This window comes from Sinocyclocheilus grahami, unplaced genomic scaffold (assembly GCF_001515645.1).
Source record: "Sinocyclocheilus grahami isolate Dianchi unplaced genomic scaffold, SAMN03320097.WGS_v1.1 scaffold973.1, whole genome shotgun sequence".
NCBI classification, from domain to species: domain Eukaryota; kingdom Metazoa; phylum Chordata; class Actinopteri; order Cypriniformes; family Cyprinidae; genus Sinocyclocheilus; species Sinocyclocheilus grahami.
In genome coordinates, this window is record NW_015506152.1 from 388104 (window position 1) to 394129 (window position 6026).

Genomic DNA, 6026 nt, shown 5'->3' on the forward strand with positions numbered 1-6026 from the left:
ACATAATATATATATATATATATATATATATATATATATAAAAAATATAAAAAAAAACATGAACATGAACATGAAAAAGGAAAAGTCAGTGGCACAAGCTTCCCATACCTGCTTCACAGATGTAGGTTACAAACACCAGGACAAGTAGCGTTAGTATTACCTGTCTGCGTGGCCCCATGTCTCACCTCAGCTCTGAGCTCAGAGTCCTGCTGCTTTGTACCTCACCTGAGAATCAAGCCCATCCCACAGAAGCCGTCTCAGAGGGGTGTGTCCTTCAGCATCCGCCCCAACAGATGAAACTGGACCAAAACAGGAATGTACATTTACATACACCAAAGCCAGTAAGAAACAGACAGCTGGTTTTATCTGAATATGTGTCACTGAATGTTGTGCTGCTTACAAACTTTAAGTACATTTTAGAAGTGGTGAGTTGGCACATAAATAATATACTAATATTTCATAATATTTACTTAAATATTGCATATACACTTTTTGTTTATTCATTTTTAATAGCTACTGTGAATACAATAAAAAGGGACAGAGGGATACATTGGTGTCATCATATGTATTTAAGATGTTATAATTGTGTACAGTTATTCAGTTATTATATCCACTGGCCAATGTGAAATTTTTGTATGCTATCATTCATGTTTTTGTTGTTTCATGGATCATTTTGTTTGTCGTAACAGTCTGATTGCCTAAATTTTGATTACATATATCACCAGCCTTGATGATCCTAAGAGACTTCTTTCAAAAACAAATAAATAAATACATAAATAAGATAAATATGATTTAAAAAAAAAAAACGAACCAAGTGCAAACGTTTGAATAGTAGTGTAACTTTAAGGTATGGTCTAAACTTAAACTATCCTTCAAATATGAAACTACTATGAGATATTCACTTGAGTTAAACATGACAACTAACTTCTGTCTCTGTTCTTTTCTTATTAGTAATAGCTAAATGTGCTTATCAAGTGATTATCACCTTTTTAGAGTGCATGTTGTATTCAATAATTCAATTATTAATTGCATTTTAAATGAAAATGAATCATATAAATGTGTGTTGGAGTGGTTTGCATTTACACCTGTAGCATCTCCTTAAAATGTTGTGTTCATGTTTAGACTGTTGTGTTGCCTGTGCCATCATTCAGTTCAGGTTTGCAGCTGCCTCACGTCAAACAATTTAGCCCTTGTTTACTAGAGCACAACAAATCGGATCCTGAAGATTCTTAGGGATTAAACAGATTAGAGGTGGATAGCGTGTTTTTGTGGACAAGGGGTATACCTTGTGATTCGAGGTATAGTATTACCTGTCCCTCTAATTAAGAAGCTATCAAGAAGCTGGATGGAGGGCAAGATGGAGACTTTCCATCAGTGGAAGAAAAAAATAATCTACCTAGGACCCATTAAAGTGAACCCGAGCATGATAACCCCAAACCAGGCCCTGTGACCTCCTGTATTATCACACCATTTCACTTTTAGAGCATCTACTTAAAATTCACAACACACACATTATTCTCTACTGTTTCACTTTAGAGGTTTGTGAAATTCCACAAGTGGAAAATCTGGATGCCTGGCTTTGCAGACACGGAGCTGGCGGTATCTAAATAGAATGGAGCTTGTTGGTGCATGCAGATGGATCAAATGGCTTTCTTTGCAAGTGTGTTTTAAAAAAGCAGAATGTCTTCCATGTCAATTCCAACTAATTCTTATGACAGGAAAAAAAGAGACACAAAAATATATGCACCATTAATATCTTTATTGATATGAAGCATGTGTACTTTTTTCTTTATTGTGTAAGTTCAGTTTATAACAATCAAAAGGTCATTGCTAAAGCTACAAAAATGTAACCAGCCTACTCTTATATTTGTTTTATGATTTTGACTGCAATAACATGACAATTAAATGAACATTACTAAAGCAACACATTGATTGTTGTATTATCTAGTGGCTTCAGAAGCCAGAAAAGGCAGAAATTACATATTGTAATTGTATTGTAGTGCATGTTTTTTTTTTCTCAAAAAATGGTCTGTTTAAATGATCATAAATCAAAGCAAACCAGTTGAAAACATTTTTTTTCCTGATACACAATTATATTAGGGGACACTTCATAAAGATAATACTATGAAGAAAATTCTATGCAACACACATCAGGCAGCCCATGCTGTTGTATTACATTAACAAAGGCACATGTTTTTACACAGGTTTAACTTTCTGACATGTCAAATTAAATGGTTAGTTTCATGTAAAAGTACATCATCATTTTAGCCATCATTGTAGTGACGATCAATGTTAAATGTATTTTTTTTTCTGAGGAGTAAAATTAATTTTGCTTGCACTCTTGTAATGTCTCAGAGTTATGCTGCAAATCAAGGGTGATGAAAGCTGAAAAGTAATCATAGTTGTTATATTCTCATTTAAAAGTGATAAGTGCTTATTGTTAATTATAAGAGACAATGTTTAAAAAGTAGGCAATGAACAAAATATTTGGCAGTTTGATAAGAAACAAGTCGTCTATAATACTGATATGTTTGTCTAATTACCGTCTTATAAATGTTCTGCTTGATATTTAGAGAGCAATAGATTGTTTATTCACTCTGAAACGTATCCCTGTACCTTGTTTTCACATTTTCATTGGTTACACTTTACTTGAAGGGGTGTGCATAAGACTGACATGACACATGTCATGAATATGAAGGGTTTTTATGCATGTTTATGACAACTGTCATTAAGTGTCATTCGCTCACTTATGTCATTTTTAATGCAAAGATGACATTGTTTGAGATGTCTTTGTTATGGGCTATGGTTAGGGGTAAGGGTAGGTTAGGGTTAGGTCAAATAATGTCATATTTGCATTAAAAATGACATAACTGAGCGAATGACACTTAATGACAGTTGTCATAAACATGCATACAACCTCCTTCATATTCATGACATGTGTCATGTCATGATTATGTAGGTGTCATGTCAGTCTTATGCACACCCCTTCAAGTAAAGTGTTACCTTTTCATCTAATGTGACAGAACCAGAACATAGCTGTCCATCCATGCATGCACACAAACTCATAAGCAACCTGGGCAGTTCATCTTTTACCCATTTAGTCCAACTCAGAGCAGAAAAGAAAAACAACAACACTCCTTTTCTCATTGCAGTCTCTTGAAACCTCTTAAGCGTCAACCTCCTCATGATGTGAAAGTGTAGCAGAGACTCTTATCCTTTTCTCTGCCCTCTCTGAACCTGCTACAGCGAGAGGTGAGGGTGTTGTGGGTGTGAAACAGGAAGTAGAGAAGCGCAGTCATGTGAGTGGTGTTTAGGAGCTGCAGCAGGTCTCTATGTTACTGGCTGTGCACGAACACACATGGATCCAGGCTTTGTTTACACCCCTACACTTCCTTCTCTCCAGAACTAGCAAATGATGTCCGTCTCAGGTTCTCCTTCACTTTTATGAACTCTGGAGCACTGCAGTTGCTATCCTCCAGTCTTGCCGGCTCCTTCTCCAGCTAAGGTAGAGAGACAGATAGATACACTATTTGGTGAATATTTGGTTGGTGGTTTGCAGATAAACAGGATATATCTAACCCTAATAAAGAGTGTTTACTATGTTAGGACCTCTGAAATACATGTGAAAAACTGAAAGAGCATCACTGTCAAGTCACTTAACTTTTATTTATATAGCGATTTATACAATATAGATTGTGTCAAACCAGCTTTACAATGCCAAACATGAAAATAGATATAGTGATAGTTACAGTAATCATACACTGTATGATTGTATGATTCCTACCTCGTCTAGTTTCTGGTGTCTCTTGAGAAGTTCATGTTCCAATTGAGAAATTTTCCTCCTGGCCTCCTCATCCTGCTTTTTCTGTTTAATTATCTGCTCTCTTTTCCTTTCTTCCAACACACGTTGCAATTCTGGCTTATTCTCCACACCAATACCTCTGAATATAATAGAACAAAATAGAAAAATAAATGATAATAAATGAGCGAGAGAGGGGGGTATACAGAATACAGAATAAACAACAAAATATATTGTAGTAGAATATAATGGATTAATAATGGAAAATGAAAAAAAAAACATGAAAACACAAACATGACAATAGAGTAGAGTAGAGTAGAATAGAATAGAATAGAGAACAAACAGTACATTAACATCATTAGCTGATGCAGTCCGTCAGTCATCCAGCAGGTAGCAGTATTGTTACGTTTAATCAGATTTGTGTGCTTCATAGTTATTTTTTGTTTTGTTCCTAAATTGGATAAAGATGTGTGAACGCATGAAAAATATATTATTCATTTCTGGAAATATGTTATATTACAACCTGTGAAAATATGTAGAACTGTTTGATTGTAAAATCTGATTCTGTATGATGCAGAACACCCATTAGTTTCATGTTGTTCTTACCCTTCATGTTGCCAGTGTTATGACTTCCCATCTTAGTCATGGTTGAGGCCAATCTCATTGATATTGGAATCATTTTGACAGCCCTGACATATGCATTATGTGCTTGTTTGTATAAGTGCAGTTTAACTGTATATGAGTCTTCCATCTATTACAAACATTGCATATGCTCTCATGACTGTTCTCAAGGTGCCAAGCTGCTGCTAACACACGCACACACACACACACACACACACACACACACACACACACACACACACACACACACACACACGTCTGGTCAGCTATCCTTGTGGGGACTCTCCATAGGCGTAATGGTTTTTATACTGTACAGACCGTATTTTCTATTGCCCTACACCAACCCTACCCCTAAACCTACCCCTCACAGGAGACTTTCTGCATTTTTAGATTTTCAAAAAACTTCATTCTGTGTGATTTATAAGCTTTTGTACCCGTGGGGACAACAATTTAGGTCCCCACCGTGACACGAGTCCCCATGAGTCTGTTAAAAAAAAAAGTAATTCATTACTAATTACATCCTCAATATTGTATTTAAATTACTTTTCTAATTACTCTGAAAAGTAACTTAATTACTCAATAAGTAACTGAATTATTCATTAATTGATTAATAAATCCCTATAAACCTTTTTGCATAGAAATTAAATTCTTAATTATTTTAGTTGGAATATGTACTACATGGAATAGTTTAACCTTTTAGCTTTAAAACAACTGTAATACTTAAGCATTTTAATAAAAAAATGTAACCTTCTTTAGTTAACAAATAGAATTACTCTGCAAAATATCCGAATAACAAAACATCTTAAGAAAAGTAAAGTTTTAAGTAACTTGTATAAATGTGCCAGAAGAAAACATTACTGGTGCATCTTGAGATAAAACAACGGAACTGACATATTTTAAGATATGTCAGTGCAAGTTTCTTTCAGTTAAAACAACTCAGAAATGTATTTTAGTCTGCGACTGAGCTTAAAGGGTTAGTTCACCCAAAAATGAAAATTAGCCCATAAATTACTCACCCTCAAGTCATCCTAGGTGTATATGACTTTCTTCTTTCAGACGAATCCAGTCGGAGTTATATTAAAAATTGTCTTTGATCTTGCAAGCTGTTTCATGGCACTCAATGGCTGTTGCATGCATCAGTCCAAACGCAGTTAAATAAAATGTGCCCATCCATAAAAAAAAGTGTCTCACATGGCTCCGGGGGGTGAACAAAGGCCTTCTGTAGCGAATCGATGCGTTTTTGTAAGAAAAATATCCATATTCAAAACGTAATAATCACTTTAATTTAGCTTGCGCTCACTGTTATACACTGGAAGCAGTTCCGGGTGGATGACGTACGAGGTCAGCGTTGCGCATGCGCCGGTGAGTCTCGTGAAAACCAACGTTTGTTACTGTAACAGGAGCAAAGGAGGCAAAGTTTCCTTACTTTAGCAAAGGCAAACCAGTCTCCTCTTGGCTTATATCGAAATCCTCCGACATTCTTCTTTACAAATCCTCGTTTTGTACTTCTAATTAGTGACCGTTGTTTTGTTTTGATCTCTCCGCTGCGCTTCCGCGTGCATAACTTTCTGAACGGAGCATGCGCAAAGCCGACCTCATACGTCAT

General features: G+C 35.7%; 1 long non-coding RNA gene across 1 annotated transcript; it reads right to left on the reverse strand.

Annotated features, from left to right (window-relative positions):
- Nucleotides 1-3011: 3011 nt before the first annotated feature.
- On the reverse strand, nucleotides 3012-4583 carry LOC107565005 (uncharacterized). Its single transcript, XR_001606315.1, has 3 exons — nucleotides 4406-4583; nucleotides 3785-3941; nucleotides 3012-3500 (listed from the first exon to the last, which is right to left on the reverse strand). It is a non-coding gene; the product is annotated as an uncharacterized lncRNA (long non-coding RNA).
- Between the last annotated feature and the right edge of the window lie 1443 nt (nucleotides 4584-6026).